Below are 24,244 nucleotides of genomic sequence, written 5' to 3' on the forward strand. Positions count from 1 at the left end.
GTGTATGTGTGTGTGTGTGTGTGTGTGTGTGTGTGTGTGTGTGTGTGGTCGGTGGGGTGTGTACCTCCTTCATGGGGAGCAGTGTCCAGACCGCCACCTGCCCCCACAGCCAGAGCAGACTCTGGGCAGGAGCTTGCCCCCCACCAGTGCTGCCACCTGGGGCAAGGGCTCGGGTGCAGCGCTGTGCCCAAGAGGCCCCGCTGGTCACCCCACCTCAGGGGAGCCCACGGCCAGCCTCTCACAGAGACAGCCGAGTCGTGTGAATGTGGCCGGGCAGCACATCTGGACACCCAGACCCGCAGGGGCACCGGAGCATGCCAGGTGCTCCCTGCAGGACCAGCCAGAGTGCCTGGCTCTGGGAAGAGCACCGCTCCCGGTGACAGTGAAGTCACACTTTCCTAAGACAGTCCCAGTTTTGATGCTTTCATTCCTTGGCTGCCTGCGCCTTGTCGAGGCCAGAATCTGGGCCTAAGTTTTCAGGGCAGAACAAAACAATTTTGTTTTCTAGGAAAATGGGAGGTCTGGGATGGCGGTGCAGCCCAGGCGTGGCCCAGCTGGGCCTGCCAGCTGCCAAGCCTCACCCTCTCAGGAGAACCGGAACCAGGCTCAGCACTCTCCCCTCAGCTAGTGGGCCTGCTTAGTGGGGTGACCTGCATTTTATTGAGAGAAAATATGAGCACAGAAAAAAGACTGGAAGGAAATGTCACAGCGCCAGCCGCATGGTCTTTGGGCAGGGACTCCGCGCACCCTCCCTCCCTCCATCCTGCAGCGAGGACATTTCACAAGTCAGGACACCTAGGGGTGGAATCTTCCCGTCCGAGCCTGCTCACAGGCACGGCAGAACACACTAGAGCATCTTTCTTCCTCCTGCCTCACGCTGCCCACGTGGCTCGCTCACAGGACTCTCGGCCATGAAGCTCTCCGAGGTCTGATCCCAGCAGCATCTGGCCTCACTTCTTCCACGTTGTGCTCCCAGCCCCACCCTGCTCGGAAGAGGCCAGCAGAAGGCTGACGTGCCCTAAGGCCCTGCTGCCCGCTGTGGGGGCTTGCTGGTCTCTTGCTGGGCCCTTCCCAGTAACTTCACCCAGCTGCTCACCCCCTGCCCTCCTCCTCCTGAATGATTGAAATCCTGCGTAATCTCTCAGGTGTAACCCAAGCCCTCTTCCCCCACAGGCTTTCCAGGGCTCCGGAGATTGCCCCCTCCCCTGCATGGCTGTGGGGCTTATGTGTGCCTGGCCCTTGGCACAGGAACCTGGCCTGGCGCCTCTTCCACGTCCCTCCAGTGCCTGGCACAGGCCAGTTCCCTGAGCCAGCTCACCCCACGGGGATAAACAAGCTGCCTCCGTCCTCCCCAAAAGAGGCCCCTTCCCTGGCCCCCTCGAGAAAGCTCCCCTTCTTGGTTGATTCCCAAAGCCCTGTAGATCCTGCACCGTGAGGGACAAGCCCTCCCTAGGGCATCCGGACAGCTGCAGCCAGGCCCTGCATGACGTCGCTGAGCCGCAGCCCCACAGCCTGTGCCAGCTGCCCGTGCCCGACTCAGACCCTGAGCCAGGGCAGCCCCGCCACCACCTGTGCCTCCACTCAGAGGCGAGCAGTGAGGGATGTGGACAGAGAGTGGAAAGGCCATTCCCACAGCAGCTGCCAGGAGCGGGTGAGGGTGGGTGAGATGTATGTCCACAGCTGGCCGCCGGTTCCGCCTGGGAAATACCTTGCTGAAGTGGACACCTGTTGTTTTTGCCTGCCCAGCAGGAAGCCCTGGCTTCTGGAAACAGCTTCTCGAATCTTCCCTGGGGCTCCTCCTCTCCCGCTCCTAGTGGGCAGGGTTCTGCCCCCTGGCCATCGCCAAGGTGGGCTGGGTGACCAAGCCTGGGCCGGCAGAGGCCCAGCTGCACATCGAGGTGGTCCGTACCCTGGCTGGGGCAGTGGAAACCTGGCTCAGGTTCTGGCTGGACGTGTCGGGGAGGAGATGGCCTCTGTGCTGTGCTTGCCGAATCAAGCTGGTGTCCACTGGCCCCCCTTGGAGGTAGCTGCGCGAGGACCAGCTGCGTCTTGGGGCCAGTAGACGGAGAAGGGTACGCAAGGGCAAGAGAAAAAACAGTGGGGACAGGGTGGAATGGGAAGAGGGCAAGGTCATCGGTCCCCGGGGTCCCGCTGTGTGGAGCAGCTGGGCCCAGATGTGTGAGCCCAAACCTGTCCCTTTGGTCCTCAAGCTAGTTTTGAGTTGGGGTTCTGTCATTTGTTACCAAGTGCGTGGGACCGACTTGGGGTTGAAGCGTGAGTCAAGGTTACAGAAGAGCTGAATGTCTCTGGACAGCCCCTGCCGGGCCTCGGAGGCCCAGGTGGCGAAGGAAAGGCTGGTGGGAAAGGAGTAGGCCGAGGCCCGTCCCAGCACCCGGGAGCCAGAGGGCCCTGGGGAAGGGGCTCCCAGGCAGAGGCCGACAGGTGGTGCCGTAGTGCTCAGCCACCCCTCTGCCCCTTCTGAGCCGACGGGGTCCAGGACGACCTGGGAAATCCCAGGAAGCACACTGGGCTTTGTTCAACCCCCGAGTTTCGTTACTGGGGACCCTGCTCCCCCAAGTGACCCCTCGCAATTGGGGCACCAGCCTCGCACACACAGACCTCAGAGTGAATGGAAATGGCTCTTTGAGCCCACGGTGGGCTCTGAAGAGTGGGGGTGCTGAGGAGGACAGTCAGCCCTGCGTGAGCCCAGGAAATGGCACGAGGACCCGGCCGCCCACACCACTGAATCCACCGCCCGCGTGTCCGTGCTGCAGGAAGTCACTGTCCAGGTCTCCCAAGACACGTTTCAGGGAAGGCTCCGGGCAGCAAGGCAGCCCCAGGAAACTTTAATAGACAATGGAATCTGGGCTGAGCACTATCTTCTCCAAGAGCTGAGCTCACAGGACATTCCCCAGAAACCTCTGGAGAGGTGGGGAGGAAAGTTTCTGGAGGTCTTTGGATGAAGAAAACAAAAAAGTGGCCTTGATTTTTAAGGCAAAATTACACAGGAAGAAAAAAATGTTTTTAATCTAATTAAGAGCGATCTTTTCACCTTCATCCAGCATCGCGGAAATGTGCCAGTTCTTAACTTCACACAATAATCAAGGCAATTAGTGCGGGAGAAGCCTTGGAAGGCGGTGCAGATGTTCTCAGAATGTTTAACGGGGAAATGAGTTGCAGGCCTCATCTCGCATCCGGCTCCAGGCCCTGGCTACCAAACCCAGACATCTGCTGGGCCCCACCCCCAGGCCCCGAGGGCGCGGGCTTGAGAAACACAGGTCCCTTCCCAGGCTGCCTCCAGCCAGGCCAGCTCTGGGGCCGAGAGGCTCCCCATGGCTCCTCGAGCCAGAGCCTGGACAGAGTCAGAGTCACCCCAGAGCTGGGGGGAGGCTTAACGTCAAAATTATGTTAACAACTGATGTCAAAAGCAATCAGCTCAGCTTGGCTCCCCAGCCCTGCTGTCTGAACAGGAACATGTGCAGGAGGGGGGCCTCTCCGCCAGGACCCCCTCAGCATGAGCACTAGTTCTTGGAATGGTGTGACCCTATGTTCCTGGTCTCAGTGCTCCTGGGACCAGTAGGCCCAGAATCAAACTGGTCAATCCTCGAGGAACTCCCAGTGATCAGAAAACACCAAGAAATCAGAATGAGGCTCACCCAGGACACAGCCTGTCCCCCTGGGCAGAGGGCACATGGCTGTGGAAACAGACCCGACTGGGGCCGCTGCTGGGTAAGCCCCAGAGGCTCGGGCCCAGGTGTGCACTGAGGACACGGGGGAAGACACATGATCCCGGGCTCTAGAACACTGGTGGCATGTGTCCTCAGGCACTGCTACCCTCAGCCTTCACATCCTCTGCACAGCGAAGGCTTCCCAATGCAAACCAGGCCACAAAGGGTGGAAAGTGAACCCCCACCTTGTGCAGCCTTCAGTGGCAATAAGTGCCCAGCCCTTCTGTCACTGGTAGAACTCAGGAGTGCTCTGTGTGGGTCCCCAGCTGCCCACTGTGGCGCTCTTTCTCAGGGAGTGGCTGGCACGCGCATTCCTGATGAGGCTCTGTGCTCCCCAAACCGACTCAGGACAGTGAGTCGGGGGGGCGGGGGGGTTCCGGAGCATTCAGGAGGAAGCAGCAAGATACTGCCAGAAGTCCCCAGGCACCACGTGCTGAGGCACCCAAGGACACGTGCGGGGACTGGGAGGTGAGCAAAGAGCCAAGGGCCACCGCCCAGGGGCAGAGAGGGGCGTCCACGGGGAGGGGGCTGGAGAGGCTGGGAGTGGGCACCTCCTGGCTGACAGGACCTGCTGGGCGTTGACAGGAGACCGAGGAGAAGGCTGAGCAGGTGGGAAGCCAGAGCGTGCTGCTCCACTGTCCCCCTGGGAGAGCACAGAACCCACACAAGTGACGTGGAACTCCCGGCCCAGGCCTCAGCAGTACTGGGAGACGGGACCCGAGAGGAGAGACGAGCCGGTCCCAGCAGCCCTCTGGCCCCTTCCCTAGCAGGACTGGGGAAGTCAGAGGAGGCTGCAGCGCCCTGGGGAATGACGAGGATGGTGAGAGGATCCTCGTAAGAACAGCAGACGCCTCCTTCACAGAGACCACCCCCCGGCAGCACCCTCGAAAGCCGGCAGCGGTTTGCGGCACCCGAGTGAACATCGGGCCAAGAGCAGAGAGAGCAACTTAAAAATGGTAGAGAGCACGGTGGCGTCGTCCTTGCCCGGCCTCGCAGCGCCCCTGAAGCCGGCAGCCCGTGTTCTGACGTGGTCCCAGTCCCCACTTCCAGCGGAGCAGAGCGGATCTTGCTTTAAAGAACTCTGTTGTTTCGGGGGCTGCCTGACAAGGGGACACGTTCAGGGCTGAAAACACTGGAGGTAACTTGGGAACGGAGGTGACAGAGTCGGCCGGCACAGCCACCTGGGGAAAGATCGGCACTCGAGACCCCCAGCAGACCCCCAGCAGCCTGGGAGCACAGTCTCAGAGCTTGTCAGAGAGAGGGGGCCATCCTAAGTGCCCATGTAAAGCCACTGCTGCCCAGGATGGACGCCCGCAGAGGAAGCCGACCGCGGCCGCCGCTCTGCCCACCGTCACCCGAAGTGAAAGCTAGGACAGGCTGGGGCAGCTCCTTGTGAAGGAGCCCCGCACAGTCAGCTGTGGGAGCAGGAGAACCCGGTGTCCCTTCTCCCTCCTGTCTCTGATCCTGGCACTAGAGAAAGTCTCTGTCGTCATTATAAGAACACAGACTTCCCAAAGACAGTCCAGGAGTCGCTAGACAGACCGCAAAGCTGGTTCTGAGGTAGGAAAGGATCGAGTGTCCAGAGGTACCACAGACAACAGTTGGAATGTCCAGTCTCAAACAGAATCACGGAGAATGCAGAGAGACAATCACAAAGACTTTTTTGGGGGGGGAGAGGAAACCGTCCCTGAGGAAACAGACATTGAACTTTAAACTCGACAAAGACTCGAGATAAACCACCTAAAATATGGCCAGAGCCTGAAGAAACTAGAGGGAGACCAGGAGAACAGGGAGCGTCAGCAAGATGAGACCCAGGAGAAAGGGTGAAGCCGGACCTGGCCCTGGGAGGGGGCGGGACGAGCCGGCCTGAGCCCAGCAGAGGCCGGGGACCTGGGATCCGAGGGGTGAGAAGGAAGGGACAGTGGCTGCCGCGGCCCAGAGTCGATGGGAGTCGTGAACCCAGGTGCGCAGGCACAGAGGCCGCCTCCACGAAGCACCCAGGAGAGCTCTTGGCAAAGACACGGAGGGGGTTGGGAGGGGCGGCCGAGCCGGGCGAGTGGCAGAGACGCGGCCGTCCTGCGGGGACTCTCAGCGAGAGTGAAGTCTGGGTCTCACCAGCAGGCACAGAGGCCCGGAGCAGGCAGGACCACATTGTTTTTAAGGACGGAGAGAAGAAAATCATGGGTCAACCAAGAATTTTATACCTAGCAAAGTATCCTTCCTACGTGAAGGAGAAACTTAAAATCTAGACCTTTCCAAATGAAGGGAAGCTCCGGGAAGTCATTGTAGTAGACTTGCTCTACAGAAGTCCTGAGGAGTCCTTCAGGCTGGAATGAGAAGGCTCTAGAAAGTAACCTGAAACCACACACAGATTACCCAGCTCCAGAGGGGGTGACTCCAGAGGTAGAAGTGGAAGACTGCACGATTGTATTTTCAGTTCACAGCTCCTCTGTTCCCCGAGTCACGTGAAAGATGTGACGAGAACAACGATCAGGTCTAGGGATTGGACGTTCTGCGTAAAGATGCACGTGAGGCCAGAAACACCCAAGGGGATCAGAGCTGCGTGGGATGTGGATGTGCTGAGCCTGTGATGGCGCAAGTTCAGACGAGATTGCTGTGGATTCAGGGTGTTCTACGTTGCTCCCGTCAAACGTCAACTCTTTGGGGCTGAGGCTGTGGCTTAGCGGTAGAGCGCTCACCTAGCATGTGCGAGGCACTGGGTTCGATCCTCAGCACCACATAAAAATAAAAAATCACATCAATCTTTAAAAGAAAATGTCAACTCTTTTTAGATCTCTAACAAGTGAAGTCACAGGGAAAACCATTGATCCCCAGACCCGGCGGCAGGCGGGGGAGGGGAGACGGTGGATACAGAGAATCCTGGGTTTGGAACAGAGTCCTGCGGGCTCCTTGCTGAGGCAGCAGAGCCCGGGCTGCAGCTGGATTGCTGGAGGGAGGTGTGGACAAGTCTGAGGGTTTAAAACTCCGGGGGGACCCAGGATATTTTGGTGGGGAGGGGTGTGGGGAATCCCAGCTTTCGTGAGTTATTACCTCTAGGATCTTGACCAGGTCCTTACAGTAAACATGGGAGAAAAATTCCCTTGTAGCTTCCAGCGGGGAAGAGGAAAGGAGCCATCGTGAAATCAGTGTCGTGCTCACTTCTAAAGAGGTCCACCTTCGGGGAAGATTAGTTACCCAGAGCCCAGCCTGCTGGAGACTCACAGCACCCCAGCGTGTGGCCAGTGTAGCATCCACCTCGGGCCAAGGCAGCTTCCGTGTGGAGAAGGAGGACCCCAAGTGCAGCTCAGGCTAGCCATCCGGTGCCACCCTGGAGGGGGAGAGAGCTGGAGGGACACCGGGGAGTTCACGCAGGAGCCCACACCTAGGACTAGAGTGCTTCCTGTCACCCACCCCTTGTCACTGTGTCCTGAAGGCCTCTTAGCAGCAGCTCTTTTTACCCAGTACGTCCTGTCCACCCATTAATAACCACAGGCACATTAAAAGGCAAAACATACAGCAAGCATCAGACACGTTAGGACAATCAGTCTGGGAATTAAAACGACTCTGGTTAATGTGCTCATGACTCTCACGGATAAAGAAGGCGGCATCCCAGAACACGCGGCCAGGGGACGCAGGGCTGGGGGCCCCAGGAGGAAAGAAAACGCTGGGGGTCAAAACAGGAACTCATGAAGTGCGCCTCGCAGGCTCAGGACTAGCTGCACACAGCTGAGGAAAGACTCAGCCGAGGAGAACAAAGGCTTAGGAGGAGCCACCGGACAATGGGGGGGTGGGGGCGGGGAACGGCCCAGTAGCCCAGAGCCCTGGAACAGCCCAAGGTGTGACGTGCCTAATGGGAATACCAGAAAGAGGAGGGGAGAGGAGGACAGGAGAAACGGTGGGGAAGGACAGCAGCCGAGAATCCATGTCACACGACAAACCGACAAACCGCAGGCCCAGGAGGGCGGAGGACACCAGGCAGGTCAGATGTCAAGAACCGACACCCAGGCCCGTCTTGTCAGACACAGGAAATCTCAGACACAGACCAAGTCCTGCGAGAGGTGGAGGGAGGGAGCCCTTATCTATAAAGAGCACAGATAACTGCCTCTGACTTCCAGAAACTTGTAAGCCAAATTAGTGGGGTGGAAACACAAAACCCCTGTCTAACCCTCTGCACCGCTGACACGCCCTTCAGAAGAAGGCAGGCGCACCTTCTCAGACAGACGGGGGGGGGNGGGGGGGGGGGGGGGGGGGGACGCGTGGCCAGTGGGTCCCTCTTGCAAGACACGTTAGAAGTTCTTCAGACAGAAAGTGATATGGGTCAGAAACTCAGATATACTTAAAAAAAAAAAAAAGGGTGGGGGGTATGAAGTAGGGACAGTGAATGCCAGATCCTTTTTTCCTCGTGTGTGTGTGTGTGTGTGTGTGTGTGTGTGTGGCTCGGTTGCTGGTTTTTTATTTGTTCTTAATTGACCTAACATGTAAGATTTTGTTGAATAATCCCAGCAACAGTGGGTCTGGCTGCGATGTATCTGTAGGACTTTTGAGTTTGTTGATGTATATTTACCCAAGAGAAAGGAACAGCAGCAGGGATGAAAGGGACAAGAGGGAGGGACGGGGTCACTGTAGCTCTCGTCACCCGCGGATCGGCATGCGTGTTTGAAAGTGGACCTGGAATGTTTGAAAATGGAGACTAGAAAACCTAGGGAACAACTTCAGAGAGTTAAAAATGTAAGTACAACTTAGACCTAAGGAAGGAAGGAGGAGGCATATGTGAAGTGCCCAGTGAAAACCACAGAAGGCCACAGGGGCCCCTGTCCCAGGACGGTGGCTTAGCACTCCGACTCTCGGGAACACAGTGTTTTCTGGTCAGTAATGCAGACGCGGGAGTGCAGGTCCCGGCCCGCGTTCCTCGGGATTCCCGGTACCATAGTCCCATCTATGATCCTCCCTGTTCCTGGGGTAGATTCAGGAAAAGAAGTCAGTTTTCCTTCCTTCTTGTCCCTAGTGTCCAGCCTTTCTGACGACACTGCACTGCCCGTGGGACCTAGCCGGAGGCCTGCATTTCTGACGTCCTGTCACACAGCACAGTTCTGGACTAGGCTGGCTTTGGAAAGAGAACATTGACTGAGATGGTTCTGAGCAGGCTGAAGTATGTGGGGAACAAGACGTCCACGTAGAGCCTGACCACTGTGACCCAGCTAGTAAAACCAGCGTCCCTGCCGCTGGTGTTGACAGAACTGAGAACATTCCAGAGGGGGACACCGTGGGGGAAGGGGGGACCTGGGTTTTGCCTTCCTTTGCCCACATGGTAAGAGGGGCCACACGATAAGACCCTTCTATGACACTCTGTAGAGACATACCCCACAGAAGCCGTGCTGGGAGACAGGCAGTGAGAACAGGAAGGGGCACTGGGTCTCCTGCAGCACAGACCTGGGGGGACCCAGGAAAGGCCTAAGGCGTCAGCCCGCGTGAAGGCCTGGCCGGGAGAGGCCCAGCACAGTCTGCTGCTGGACACAAGGGTGTGCTCTGTCACGTCCTGAGGGCAAAGATGGCATCACAGAGGAGGGTGAGCAAGGATCTCTGTGCTGGGAGAGCAGTGTCCCTGAGCCGTGAGCGATGACGAGACCTTGAGTGAAGTGAACGTGGTAAAGGAAGGCACGGTTCCCAGAGTCTCCCTCCTCCTGATAAACAGCCAGAGATCAGGTCCAGTTGGTTAGAAGCCAGATGATCTGAGGTCAAAAGCGAGTGCAAATCCACTGATGTGAACCAGACTCAGCGGCAGAAACAGTCCCCCAGCTTGGGGACAAAGGACCCGAGCCTGACATCCAGCGTCCAGAAGTACCCCAGAAGGGAGAGGAAAGCCAGGCTCCCCAGTGTGATGCGAGTTCTGCTGAGAGGAGACCCTGGGTGCCCTCAGCAGTGCCTCTGGGGAAGAGGAGGCCTTGCTGGACGGCTCTGTAACTGGCCACCGGCGCAGTGGCAGGAAGGCAGTGAGATCAGGAGACACATTCAGATTGTGTTTTGAGGAAGAAATATTCAGGAAAGGCGAGTCTGAGCGTTCATTGATAATCCCCAAAAAAGAATGAAGGTTAAAATGCAAAAACCTCTGCCATCACCCCCAATTAAAAGATGGTCTCCTGATGGTGAAAATTCTGGTTTGAACATCTTGTTCCCTGAGGACATGGAGGACTCTTAGGTGGGGGGCGCACTGAAAAAGAGGGTGATACGAAGAGAAAGAACGCAGGCCCGAGGAGGAGATGGCAGGCTGATAGACGGAGTCTCCTGACGGTGCTCGCCTCTGAACTCACCTCCAGGGTGCCAGAAAGAAGACAGGTTGAAGCCTGGTGCGCAGGAGAGGCCTGTGGTATGTGAGGTGAAGGTTAAGGTGGACGGCGAACCACCTAGGGCGGCCCCAGGAGGAACCTGCCGAGGACAGGCAGTTCAGGACAGGCTCCCGGAACCCTGGAATGCAGCCCGAGAGATGGGACAGCAAGATGCCCTGCAGGTTCACAGGAGCAGAGGTCGGACCCCGGGGCAGCGGGCTCCAGGAATCCACAGCAGGTACGAGAGCGAGTTCCACACCAAGGAGAGCTGGATAAAGCGCGGATCACGATGGCAGAGAAGATCTTTTTCTGTTTAAACGACAAAACCCCAGGACAACAGTGAACAAGAAAAACATAGGCCTTTTTGTACTAGAAGTTTTAAAATAGCAGATAAATGGGATTTTGTTTTAAAGACAACTAAAGGCATAAAAAATGGAAGAAAAAACAGGAACCAAGCCCCGACCAACAGAAAAAACAGCCACAAACATGGAGCCATGCTCCACCAAGGTCAGGGACCACGATGAGCCCAGCGGTCCAGACCGACGGTCAGAGGGGATTAAAACAACCAAGACCAGCTGGGTCTTCAAGGAACAGACCATAGTTATAATTGCAGATATAAATTCAAACATGCAAAGTGGCCTATCACTTACCTACACCCCCAATCCCATAAAGAAAAATGTTAACAAAATATCATAATGTAAAATAGATGTGGTTCAGTAAAAACAGATCAGCATAGACATAAGGAAGACAGAAATATAAAGTCAATTATGTATGCTCCCAGTTTAGGGAACTAGAAGGAGGAGAGCAAACTAATGCCAAAGCAACCAGAAGAAATAAAAATCAGGGCAGAGATCAATACAAAAGCAGGAGATCCACAGAGAACTCAGTGAAGCAAGACGTGATGTTTTAGCAGACAAACTGTTAGGTCCTCTGACCAGGTTAACTAAAATAAGGAAAGGATGACATGAGTCATTATATCAGAAAGAAAAGAGAGGTTGTCACTGTGGATTCCCCACTAGTTTGGTAACTTGGATGACATGGATCAATTTCTTGAAAGATACAGTCGCCAGAAGTCTCACAGGAAGTTCACAATCTGAATGGGCCTACACCTATTAAAGAAGTTTAATCGATTAATAAACATCTCAAAACAAACAAAGCACCATTCCCAGATAGTTTTACTGTAAAACGTTTAAAGAAGAAATTGTACCAGTTCTCAGTAGTCTCTTTCAGAATGCAGAAGCAGAGGCAGTGCTTCCTAACTCCTCAACCCAATTCCAAAACCTGACAGCTATATTAAAGAAAACAAAGATCAACTTATAAACGTAGATGCCAGAAACCTCTTCAACAAAATATCAACTTCAAACATATTAAAGTATAAAAAGAATTACAAACTCTGAGCAGGTTGGATCTATATCAGTGCACAGGGCTCATGGAGCAGTAGCTATTCAGGTCTTGTCATCTATCATATCAGTGGGTAAAAAAATCACTCGATTATGTCACTCGATGTAGAAAACAGATATGAAAAAACTCCATCACCCGCTTATGATAAAAACTCAAACTACAAATAGAAGGAAAATTTATGAACTTGATAAATTATATCTACAAAAATATATAGCTAACATAATAATGAGTGGCGACAAGCTGGGTGTTCCCCACTGTATCAGGACAAAGCCAGGCTAGTCCCCACCCATGACGCTTTTCAGCAGCTTACTTGAAGTCCTAAATACCGCAGCACAAAAGCAAGGAAAGAGTGTAGATATTGGGAGGAAGGATATAAAACTCTGTTTGGAAGTGACATGATTATGTAAAAAAAACAAAAGAATCTATAAAATAATATCCTGGAAGTGGGAGACAACTGTAGCAAGGTTGCAGCGTACACAGTTAATATGTAGGGTTCAGTTGTTTTCCTATAGACCAAAACCAAGAAGTGGAATTTAAAGTGGAAAGATCAAGGAGCACATCTATGATGGCTGTCCCTCCTTTCAGCCTGTGGCCTCTCTGTCTAGGGTCTGGTGGGATGTCCAGCCCTCTGCTGAACAGAGGGGACTGAAGGCGGCTCTCTCCCTGCTCCTCATGTTTATGTCATTTATATGAGCATCCCCAAATGAAAACATTTAGGTATAAAAACAGGTAGGTCTGTATTAGCAGAACTATACAATCCATGAAGTCAGGTGACCACACTGATTGAGAATCAGCACATACCTATGAATCGGTGAACTCAGGGCTGTAACGTGTTATCCCGACTGATACATACATTCAGTCAACCCTAAACAAGACTCCAGCAAGTTACTTTGCCTGTATTGACAAACTGACTGAAGTTTACGTGCAGAAACAGAGACACAGAGTAAGCCACACAGTCCAGAATGAGTGGGAAAGGAGATTGGCAACCCCCGTCGTCATGGTCTATGTGAAGCTTCAGCAACCAAGAGAGAGTAGGATTAGTAAAAGGATGGACAGGTGGATGACTGGACAGAACAGAGTCTTGAGCCACATCAGTCACTCAGCTCATCTGTAATAAACAAGAGCAAGACAACACAGAAAAGTGGTCTTTTCAACAAACGGTAGTTAAAAAAACAAAACCAATTAAACATCCATGTGGAAAAAGCTGTCAGTCTAGACAGACTTTATAACTCTCACAAAAACTAAGTCACAATTATCACAGGCCTAAGTGGAAACCACAAAATCATAAAACTCCTAGAAAAGAGTAGAAGGAAATACCTAAATAATAAAAGCCACAGTGGAAAAACACCGTGAACATCACCCACAACGGCGGGCACCACAGGCTTTCCTCTGACATCAGGCAGGGTGACAGCCGCCTTCAGTCCCCTCTGTTCAGCAGAGGGCTGGACATCCCACCAGACCCTAGACAGAGAGGCCACAGACTGAAAGGAGGGACAGCCACCACAGGTGTGACAGATTCCTCCCAAAGTCTGTGAGGGTAAACGAATCAGGCAAAGAGTCAGGATAGAAAGCCAGCCCACAAAAATCAGTTCCCTTCCTGTCTTAACAATGAACAGTGCGGACTGGCCGGGGGCCTCAGGTCCCTCCCTGGACATTTACTCCTACAGCAAAAGCACAATTAACAGAAGGTCGTGGATACCACTGCTCTGAGGGACCAGAAATAAGAGCAGGAGAGAAATCTGTCCCAACAGAGACATAAAACCCAACATGGAATAAAAAAAACACACAAAATAGCAAGATAACACAATACTTCCTACAGTTCATGATTGGCCAGTAACTGACCACAAAGATATGGAAGTGGCTGAAATACCAGTAAAGAATTCAAAAGAATGGTTAGAAAATGATCAATTATTTCCAGGAGAACACAGAAAACAACTGAATAATTGAAGGAGGTCAGTACAGGATGTGAATGAGAAATTAAATATGGAGGTAGAGATAGATACTGAAAAAGAACCAGACAGACATCTTGGAAATGAAGGACACAATCAATAAAGACAGAACCGCAAGTCAGGACACAAAAGCGGCCACTTTGAACATTCAGCTAGTATTAAAGAGAAGAAGTAGCTATGACCAGAATGCCTATGAACTCTGTTACCACACTGAGACCAAGTTTAAGAATCACTGAAATAGAAGAATGTTATAAGATGCAGACTAATGGTATGACTGACCTCTTCAGGGAAATAATGATAAAATTTCTAAACCGTGAGAATGCAATAGACACTCAGATACAGGATGCTTTCAGAATCCCAGATTAACAAGATGAAAACAAGAACCTGTGTGTGACGAATCATAATCCAAATGCCTAACATACAGAACAAGCACAGAATCTGAGAAATCAGAAGAGTGAAACACCAAGTCGTATTTAGAGTTAAGCCAATCAGAATAACTTATGATTTCTCAACCCAAACTCTCAAATCCAGGAGGGCTTGGAATGATGTTCTAAGTCCCAAGAAAATAGCTTTCAACCAAGATTGCTATATATAGCAAAGCTATCCTCAGAACTGAAGAAGAAACAAAGCCTTCCAAGATAAGCAAATTCGGAAAGAATTCACGATTCCTTAGCTATCGCTATAGAAAATATTTAACAAAATACCACACGCACATGAAAACGAATCCCAGAGCTCACACACAGACATCTCATGTGAAGAGTAGCTCAGCAAGTGAGAAACAAATCACAATGGCAGGAATTAGTACATATCTCCCATAACAACATGTGGTTTCAACTCTCCAATCAAAAGACACAGGCTGGCGGAACAGCTTCAAAGACTCGACCCAGCCCGGCACAGTGGGGTGCACTGTGGACTCCCAGGGCATGGGGGAGGCTGAGGAGGCAGGAGAGGGCAAGTTCAAAACCAGTCTCAGCAACCTAGCAATGTCCTAAGTAACTTAGTGAGACCCTGTCTCAAAATAAAAAATGATAATTTTATTATTATCATAATAAATGTAGCTCAGTGGTTAAGCACTCTTGGGTTCAAAACCTGGTGCTGAAACAAACCAACAAACCAGACCCAATTCTATGTTGTTTGCAAGAGATTTTTACTTATAGGCAGAGACAACCACAGGCTAAGGTGGAAGGATTGGCGTTGGAATGGCATGCCATTGGTGCCTGAAAACAAGCGGGAGTAGCCTTTTATCGTTCAAAAAAAGCAGACTTTAAGCTAGAATTAGTGAGAGGCAAAGGAGGTCATGCCACCCTGGTCAAGAGAACAATTCTACAAGAAGACAAAATGGTCACAAATATTTATGCCTCAAACATTGGTGTAACCTACATAAAACACACTGTTTAAATCAAAGTCTCATATAGACCCTGATACAATAACACTGGGTGATTCCAACACACCTTTCTTACTAGGAGACAGGTTATCCAGATATAAACTAAGCAAAGACTCTTCAGTCCTAAAAAATATCATACGTCATCAAATGGAATCAACTAAAATCTGTAGAACATTTTCCCCAAAAAAGCTGGTTCCTAAGTTATCACGATAGTAAATATTTAACAGCTGCTTATAGAACCTGCTCCAAAACAGACTGTCGGTCTGTGTGTCGGTCCAGAACCCACGCGGGCCTTGTTACTCCAGCTCTGTGTAGTATATGAAGTCGGGTGTTGTGATCCTCCAGCTCTGCTTGTTTCAATAGACAATAATTGGAAAAATCTATGTTCATAAGGATGAAGTTGAGACCTCTGCTTCCAAAATACATTAAAAGTCATTCAAAATGGATCAAAGATCTAAATGTAAGAACTGATACCATAAAACTCTCAGAAGAAAACGTGGCAAAGACCTTTTTGCATTGGATTGGCAGTGACTTCCTGGCTGTGACACCAACTGTACAGGCAAGGAGAGACTGGACTTCCCAGAATCTGGCTGTAAGACTAAGGAGGCACAATAACTGCATGCTGGATACTGTGAAATACTGTTAAAAACTCTATAAAGATTAGAAAAAAATGAGAAAATATGCCTTGTTCATGGATAAGAAAAATTGATATTGTCAAAAATCCATACTACCAAAAGCAGTATATAGAGATTCAATACAATCCCTATAAAATTCTTATACAATCCTAAGATTTTTATACAATCACAAAAGACCCTGAGTTGCTAAAGCATTCTTGAGAAAGATGAACAAAATTAAAGGCTTCACACTTTCTGGTTAAAAATTATATTATAAAGCTGTAGTAAGTGTGGTCCCTAGTCCACAAGATGCAAAAATCACAATATAAGAGCATCAGAAACATGAACACAAAACAGAACAAGCTGGGCTTGGTGGCACACTCCTGTAAGCCCAGTGGTTTGGGAGGCTGAGGCAGGAGGATCACAAATTCAAAGCCAGCCTCAGCTGGCTTAGTGAAGCCCGAAGCAACTTAGTGAGGCCCTGTCTCAAAATAGAAAGGACTGGGGATGTGACTTAGTGGTCACACATCCCTTGGTCCAATCCCTGATATCAAAACCAAAAACAAAACACACATGCCAAACACAAAATAATATGATGCCACCAAAAGAGCACAACTTAGCAACACGTCCTGCCCCAGTCAGTGTGAGTGTCTGATAAGGAAGTGTTATTTAAAAGCTTAATGAGATCTAAGAGCATACAAACGGTTAAATGAAATCAGGAAGACAGTGTAGGATATCGATGAGAAATTCAGCAAAGAGGTAGGTATTTTTTTTTTAAAGAAAGAGGAAGAGAGAGAGAGAGAGAATTTTTTTTTTAATATTTATTTTTCAGTTCTCGGCAGACACAAATCTTTGTATGTGGTGCTGAGGATCGAACCCGGGCCGCACGCATGGCAGGCGAGCGCGCTACCGCTTGAGCCACATCCCCAGCCCCGAGGTAGATATTTTTAGAAAGAACTAAATAGCAATCTTGAAGAAATTCATAAGGGAATAAAAATATAGGTGAACAACAGACTAGGTCCAGTGGAAGAGAGAATATCTGAAGACAGGTCTTTCGAAATATCCCAACCAATCCCCCTCACCCCCCCCCCCAAAAAAAAAAAAGAAAAAGAAGAAGAAAGAACGAAAAAAGCATTTATGGTCTCAATATCCACATATTCAGAAGTTGAGGGAAGAGAAGCCAATGACATGAAACACATTCAATGAAATAATGGCAGGAAACTTATCTGATCTTGGAAATCATTCAGGTAGGTTCCTCAGAAGACAGGAACGGAGCGCCACGGGACCCAGCCACACTGCTGTGGGTACTCATGCTACTTGAGAGTCATTATAAAGGCACACGTGTACCCGTGTACGCAGCAGCTCCACAGAGTGGAGACAAGTTCTGTATGATTTTGGGAAAGATGATAAGACAGCCAGGTCCTGGAGGCTTACAGGGCCCCAAGTAGACACGGAAGGATCTTCACCCGCCATGTGTAGTCACACTGTCAGACGCACAAGACAAGATGAGATTCTAAAATCTGCCAGAGGAAAGCTGCAAGTCATATTTAAGGACATCCTCATTAGGCTAATAGCCGTTCCTCTGATGGAAGCCTGCAGGCCGGAGGGCACACAGTGACCTCTGCCAAGTCCCGAAATGAAATAATTGCCATCCAGCAACCCCGTGCCCAGCAAGGCTGTCCTCAGAAAGAGTAAGAAATGAGGTCCCTCTAAGACAAGCAAAACCGGAAGGAATTCATGAACAGCAGGACCGGCCTTTCAGATGTACTCAAGGAGCCCCACATCTAGGATTGAAAGATGACCACCACCACCATGAAGTGCAAATCCCACCAGAAACGCAGATGCACAGAGAGAAGTGGAAAGACCCAACGTGGTGACCTTCAGACCCCAATGATGAACAGAGGGGCCGAGAACCTCACAGCACCAGAGAGAAGCGGCAAGACGGCAGGATGTCTTCACCTACAACACGACCTTGAAGGTAGAGTCCTACGGTTCCCAATTAATGGATGGAAGAGAAGTAAGGATCAATGACATGCCGTCCACAAGAACTCACCTCAGCAGTAAGGACACCCATGGACCCAAAGTGAGAGGAGGGAATGGCAGAGACCTACAGGAGGGCTGCAGAGCCAGCCCCTTACATGTGAAGAAATACAGACGAAGGCAGGAGCCCCCGCACTGAGACTAAGAGGGTCCCAAGGGATCCGTTCAACACGAAGATACAACGGCCGTACATCTATGATATAAATGTAAATGTAAATTAAAAGTGGTTACAATGATAGATTCTATGTTTTATGGATCTACTACGATATAAACACTGCCAAAGCAGAAGATAACCCAGGAGAACATCTAGAGGACCTGTGGCTCAGCAATGGCTCTTTAGATACAACACCAAAGCCCTGATCTGTGAAAGAATTCATAAGATAGACTTCAGTAAATTAACTCCATGAGAATAATACCTTCAGTCAAGAAAAGACGAGCCACAGAACTGGAGAAAATATGCAAAACCCACATCTGATAAAAAAAATACAAAGAACTTTAAAAACTTAACAGTAAGAAAACGATCTGATTACAAAATGGGTCAGAGGCCTCAGAAAACATCTCACAGTGGAAATATATCGATGGCCATTAAGAACATGTCATGTCCCCGGGGAAAGGCAGATCTATGAGAATTGCCGTGGCACCCAACGCTGGCGTGACGGAGCGTGGCAAGTGGGACAGCCAGTTTGGAAAACAGTTTGGTGGTTCCTTACAAAGCTAAATTTACCCTTTCCACACATTTCAGCAATTGCAAGGTTCACACAGAAACCTGCCTGTGGACGTCACAGCAGCTTTGTCCATGAAGACCAGGACTTGGAAGCAGCCCAGACGTCTTTCAGTGTGGCAGTGCAGAGGGCCGCTGGGGCACCCTCAGCACTAAAAACATCTCACCAGTGGAAATATATCGAAGGCCATTAAGGACCTGTCACGTCCCTGGGGAAATGCAGATCTATGAGAATTGCCGTGGCACCCAACGGTGTGAAAGGAAAGGCAAAAAACTTGAGTACCTGTCGCTCTGTAAAAGAGGCATTGTGAGCAGCCTCCACGTCGTAAGGTCCCGATCCTGAGGCATTCCAGAAAATAAAAACTGGAGACAGTAGAATGTGTAGTGGTTGCCGGGGACTGGGGACGGGGGAGGGATGAACAGGTAGAACACAGAGGATTTTAGTTAGTGAAATGTGGGTGTGTGTCTTGATTGTGGATGCCTGTTCACCAACCCACACACCTGCAAAGCACGAGTGAAGCCACATGTCAAGTGTGGACTCGGTGCTAATGTTGGAGGCCACTGCCGACTGAGACTGTGAGGGCGTTGATGGTGGGGGTGATGGTGGGGCAGCTGTTCTAGGAGTGGGGAAGGAGGCATATGCACAATTCTCTGGGTCTTCTTCTAAAGTTTGCTGTGAACCTACAACTTCTCCGAAATATCTTTAAAACTCACTCAGAATCGAATAGAGAATCGTAACTGTTCACTGCCAAAAATTCATTAAATAAAAAGAAGGTAATACGAGAGGAGGTGAGGAATACAAAGTCTGAGACATACAAAAAACAAGTAGCAAAATGGTAGGTCTTGCTTGTCAGTCATCGCTTTAGGTGTAACTTGAATTCTGGAAAAGATTGAAGATGGCAGAATGGAGTTTTCACAAAATCCAACTTATGCTGTGTAGAAGAAACTCATTTTTGATGTAAAGACACAAATAGATCGAAAGTGAGAGGATAAAAAATAATATTCCATGCCAACCTTAACCAAAAGAAAGCTGTGCAGCTTATGTTAATGAAAGATGAGTGGGTAAAGAAGGCCTTTACGTATGGAGAAAAATATCAACTGATCAAAAGCCCTAACATCATGCATACACACCAAACCGTCCGACTCCAGAAGAGGAGGCGGAGACGGCATTGCAGGGCGAAATGCAGTTCTCTAGCACGAGTTGCAGAATTCAATAACTTACTATCATTTACTGATCAAGTCAAGAAGAAATCAAAAGGGAAACCTAAAAACTGTTTGAGACACATGACAATTGAAAACCAGCATGCCCAGACCCTCGGAAGGCAGCCACAGTGGCTCCGAGAGGGAGGCTTTAGCAGCAGACTCCTTGCCCAGATCACAAGGAAGAAAAACACCAAATAAATAGCCTCAAATTCTGCCTTCAGGAACTAGCAAAAGAACAAAATGAAGGCAAGTTAGCAGAAGAAAGGAACAGAAACAGAGAAAAGAAAAAACAGGGGGAAAACGCCAGTAAACTCGAGGTGGATCTTGGAAAACAGAATTTGACAAACCCTGAAGCCACCTAGGGAATAGGAGGATGGCTGGAAATCAGAGGTGAATGTGAGGACACCCCAGCAGATGCTCCATAATGCTCATGGGGAGCATTATGGACAATTAAATCCCAGCAAATTAGACAGCAGAGAGGAAACAGACGAGTCCCCAGAAAAATGCAACCTGCTAAATCTCCAACCATGGGAAGGGGGACTGAAGAGCCCAGGGGGCAGAACAGCGAAAAGCCCCCAGCAACAGATCTCAGGAGCAGACCGCGTACAGCTGAACACCACCACCGTTCCACAGATGATCATCTTGTACTTCTAAAACGCTTCCAAAACACAAAGTCAGAGGGGATGCTTTCTAACACATTTTATAAGGCCAGCATCCTCTTGATATCACAGCCAAAGACCCTATAGGAAAATAAAACCACAAGCTAATTCTTGTAATGAACACTGCTGCAAAAATTATCAATAAAATATTAGCAATCCAAATCCGACCACGCATTAGGAAGATTATACATCAAGACCAAGTGCCCTGTGTCCCTGGCATACAAGGCTGGTTTAACATGCACATGTCAACCAATGTCATATATCACATGAACAGACTGAAAGATACAAATGACACAATCATCTCAATTGATGCAGGAAAAACATTTGACAAATTCAACACACTTTCTTGATACGACTGAGAGTTTAGGTGTAGAGTGACAGTTCCCCAATAGCACAAAGGTTGTTTATGGAATGTTCCCACTGAGACCTGGTACAAGGGAAGGAAGTCCCTCTCCTCACTTGTCCTCAAGAGCAGTCAGACAGGAAGAGGAAATAAAGTGTATCCACATTGGAAGAGGAAAAATCATTTTTATTTGCCAATGATATAATTCTACAGGTAGAAACCCCACAGGCCCAGAAAAAGCTGCTAGAGATGATATAGAACGAACACGCAGTCAGTTGCATTTCTACAATTAATGATCTAGAAAAAGTCCCATTTATGACAGAATGAATAACGTATTTAGACATAAATTTAAGCAATGATGTGAAAGACCTGAAAACTATGAAATATTACTAAAATGAAATGAAGATGACCAGATAAATGTGCATGACACATGACACAGGTAAATGGAAGGCTCTCCCTTCTTTGGAAAGGGAGAGCCAGGATTGTTAAAATGGCCACATCACCCTAAGCCGTGAGTAGACTCAACACGCTCCCCCCTCAGTCCTCACAGAATTCCTGGCAGAAAGGAGCGAAAAAATTCTAAAATTCCTATGGATCCACAAAAAAACCCAAATAGCCAAAACAATTCTGAGAAAAAGTAAGGATGCACCACACTTCCTGATTTAAATCATATCACAAAGTTATAATAATTAAAACAATACAATATTGTCATGAAAATAGGGACACAGACCAGTGAAACCCGAGTAGAGCCTTGAAATAAACCAGACACCTACGGTCAGCCAGTTGCAGCGGGGCCCCCGAGAGGGGGCTTCTTCACAGTGGCCACTCTTGGACGCGCGGTGCGGGGAAACCTGGGTTTGCCCTTGCAGACATACAAAGCTGGACCCTGCCTTACACTATACGTCATCAATCTAAAGTGGATCAAAATCCAGTCAAAATGAATAAAAGACCTGAATGTAAGACTGTAAAATGCCAAGAAAACAGAGGGGTGAAGCACCCGGCCCTGGCCTCTGCCCCATCTAAGGGTATTACACTAAAAGATCTGTCGTGAAAGCAGACCACCAATGTCGGGCTCAAAAGCAGAGAAGACGATCGACAAAGACGAGACGGCCAGGGGTGGGAGAGAGCACTCACAGGCGTCTGCCTAGTTAAGGATCAGTGTCCAGGACATATAAAGAGCTCCCACACACAGCGAGGAGAGTGTCACGGGCCTGAATGGGTGTTTCTCCAAAGGATACCTAAGCGATCAGCAGGTCAGTGAACAGAGGTCCAGCAGCACTGACCACCAAGAAATGCACATCGGAGCCAGGAACTGAAACCATCATGGAAGATGCACCCGAGCAACCCCAGGTGCCCCTCCTGACCTCGGCTGACTTGGGCTGTGGGCTGGTGCTACTTCCCAGCTTCATAAGAGAATACCTCAGTGCAGGAAAGATCAGAACCTCATATATAGTGCCGAGAGGGTGCATCGCTTTCATGCCACCAAGAAGTCAAAAGATCTAACTTGAATCCTTGCTAAGTCAAGGACTGTCTCTCCAAAATGCTAGTAGGATGAAGGGGAAGAACCCAAGTGGTCAACACAGTGATAGAAACAGCATTTGACAAAATTCAACATGTTAGTATAAAAACATTCAGAAAATTAGGAATCGCAGGGAATTTCCAAAACATGGCAAAGGCCATTCATGCAAAACCCATAGCTAACGTGACACTTGACGGTGAAAGACTCAAGTGTTCCCTGGGTAGGGACAGGAGTGAGATGAGGCTGCACACTTTGCCCCTGCTCCTGAGCAGTGTAGTGAGGTTTCATTGGAGCTATTAGGCAGACAGGCAGTCTCCAGACGAGAAAGGAAGGAATAAAACTGCATTCACAGGTGACATGATCCTGTATATAGAGAATCCCAAACTCACAACGCCATTCAGCAAAGACGTAGGCTGCCTGTTACACATACACACACACACACACACACACACACACTCCGGTTGTGTTTCTATATGTCAGCAATGAGCAGTTGGAGAAAGAAATTCACAGTTGCAATTGGCAGTGCCATGAAAGACAAAGGCCACAGGCTGGTGAGGGCACTGCCATCTAGAAGCCACCTGCATGTGCAAGCACAAGGGATTATTTGGAAGCATTGTACACCCACCAGGAAGTGCCGCACAACCACACCAGAATGAGGCAGACCTCTAGGAACGTCCTGAGGGGCTCCAGGAGGCACGCCTAGGCAGGAGAAGCACAGCTCTAAAGGCACTCAGGGAACGGAGCTGAGGAAGGGCTGCGGGGGCTCACCAAGACCCCGTGGGCTCTGAACTAGGAAGTGGGGCCCGTCACTACAAGGGCAGGAGTTCAGGACGCAGGGTGTCTTGGAGTGGAGGGTATTCCTTGCGGTAGATCCTGTTATATCGTTCTGACTCTTAGAAGGACATGAATGTGCATTTTTAGAAATTGAATTAAAAGGTGTGGGTCACCTCTAGAATGGTGGAGCGAGGACCTCATAGACAGGCCAGGGGCTTGGCTTGGCGGGGCACATCCACGGTCCCTGCTCCTCAGCAGGGTGAGGTGGAAGGACCCCTCGAGCCCCATGCTTGAGACCAGCCAGGAAATGGTGACACCCCAGAATCTCAAAAATTAATAAGTAATAACAAAATAGGTAACTCAGAGGGCAATGATAAACTGGACAATCCTGTCAACCCCTTTAAGACCCTGGAAATTAGCCAAAGGCATATGGTAGATTGAAAAGTGCTTACTCAAGGAAGAAACTGCTCAGTCTTTGTACACAGTCCAAGGTCTGTGGTGACTTAACGTGGGGCTCCCCCCGCCCCACTCATTGGTACAAAACCTGAGGAGCACTGGCTGCCTGCCCACCTGGGTCCCGTGTCAACAGCAGTGACCTCAGGCCACCACCACGGCAGCCCCTTGCTCAGCACTCGTTGGGGCAAGCACACGTCTTCAAAGGGATTCTTGGAGATACGGAAGATTGCATGTGCTCTCGAGAGATCAGAGCTGTTCCCTGTTATCTGCCTGCGGCCCCCGCACCCCATCCCCCCCCCCTCCCTGCAGCCGACAGCACAGCAGAGGACAGAGTTTAACGTGCCTGGACTGAGCGAGTGTCCTGACCCATACCCGGATTCCCAGAGCAAAGGTGGAAGATCCACCGATAAGGGGCTTAAACGCAGCTCTGACTGACCCTGGCCTGACCGGTCGCTGGGCCCATCTCAGGGTTCTAACCATGAAGCCAGGCTTAAGAAACACCAAGCTGAGCGGCGACCTCAGCAGCCACGCACGCAGGGTGGGTGCCGAGGAAGTGCAGCTGAGAAAGGCGCGCGGGAGGCCCCCCGTGTCGGGGATCAGAATCCAGGGTACCCACAGCAAGCGATCACACGCCCAGTTTTCCACAGTGAAGGATCCCGAGACAGGCAAGACCAGAGCTCGGCCAGAAACAAAGGGCCTCGAGGCCAGCCAGGTAGGCCCGGAGCCCAAGGTGGTGGCATAAATGTGCTCAGAAAACGAAACTAAACCCTGTTAGAGAAGGAAAGTATTTAATGACACGTCAATCAGAAAACAAGGCCATGTTGATTATATTTAAAAATTAGAGATTCTGCAGGTGCAAATTAGAATTACACAGATGAAAATCTCACTAGTGCTGCCGAACAGCCAGTCTGAGCTAGCTGCAGAAACATCAACAAACACAAGTACAGATCTGTAAAGATGACTAAAGCCAGGGGCAGCGGCATAGGCCTGTAATCCCAGGGATTCAGGAGGCTGAGGCAGGAGGATCACAAGTTCAAGGCCGGCCTCAGCAAATTAGCAAGACCCTGTCTCAAAATAAAAGGGGCTGGGGATGTGGCTCAGGGGTAAAGCATCTCTAGGTTCAGTCCTCA

General features: G+C 50.1%; 1 protein-coding gene and 1 long non-coding RNA gene across 2 annotated transcripts in view; both read right to left on the reverse strand.

The window, feature by feature from the left end:
* LOC125618104 overlaps positions 1 to 15,684 on the reverse strand; it is a 19,964-nt gene extending 4,280 nt beyond the window's left edge. Inside the window, exons 1-2 of the long non-coding RNA XR_007349341.1 lie at positions 15,268 to 15,684; positions 8,565 to 8,569 (exon numbers count right to left, since the gene is read on the reverse strand). This is a non-coding gene — a long non-coding RNA (uncharacterized LOC125618104). The remainder of the gene's footprint in view (positions 1 to 8,564; positions 8,570 to 15,267) is intronic.
* The window catches only part of Kcnq1 (potassium voltage-gated channel subfamily Q member 1), a 288,888-nt gene that overhangs the window by 154,664 nt on the left and 109,980 nt on the right, over positions 1 to 24,244 (reverse strand). The window lies entirely within an intron of this gene.

This window comes from Marmota marmota, unplaced genomic scaffold (assembly GCF_001458135.2).
Source record: "Marmota marmota marmota unplaced genomic scaffold, marMar, whole genome shotgun sequence".
Lineage (NCBI taxonomy): Eukaryota > Metazoa > Chordata > Mammalia > Rodentia > Sciuridae > Marmota > Marmota marmota.